Source organism: Microtus ochrogaster, chromosome 10 (genome assembly GCF_000317375.1).
Source record: "Microtus ochrogaster isolate Prairie Vole_2 chromosome 10, MicOch1.0, whole genome shotgun sequence".
In the NCBI taxonomy this organism is placed as follows: domain Eukaryota; kingdom Metazoa; phylum Chordata; class Mammalia; order Rodentia; family Cricetidae; genus Microtus; species Microtus ochrogaster.
The window spans coordinates 54054318-54054872 of NC_022016.1; the positions used below are offsets into that span (position 1 = coordinate 54054318).

Genomic DNA, 555 nt, shown 5'->3' on the forward strand with positions numbered 1-555 from the left:
TTAATCTACTAGCGTAAGTTTAGTTTTAAAAATACAACTTTAATTTGGCTGGCAATCCATTAGCAAAATCCTACAATGACCTGTAAATGGTATTCAGCCTAAAGCGTCACTGTGTACCTGCTAGGTAGGTAACTAACTATATATCCCTCTAGCAACTCTTTCTTTAAAAAAAATAAATAAATAATTTTTATGTACATTGGTGTTTTGTCTACATGTATGTTTGTATGAGGGTGTCAGAACTTGGAGTTACAGACAGTTGTTAGATGTCGTGTGTGTGCTGGGAATTGAATCTGGGTACTCTGCAAAAGCAGTAAGTGCACTTAACTACTATGCCATCTCTCCAGCCACTCTAAGCAACTCTTATAGCATACACCTAAAAATCCCAGCATTCAGTAAGGTAAAACTGAGTAGGTAATCATTCCAAGTTCAAAGTCAGCCAGGGCTACAAAATGAGTTCAGGGACATCTTGGGCTACATAGACAGACTTTGACTTTAAAGAAAAGAAAAAGCAGGAGGCACACAGCAGCAAAAGAGAAAACAAAACTAGTATCATTT

At 36.9% G+C, this 555-nt stretch overlaps 1 protein-coding gene across 12 annotated transcripts in view; it reads right to left on the reverse strand.

Annotated features, from left to right (window-relative positions):
• Pum1 (pumilio RNA binding family member 1) overlaps window positions 1-555 on the reverse strand; it is a 117358-nt gene that overhangs the window by 32816 nt on the left and 83987 nt on the right. The window lies entirely within an intron of this gene.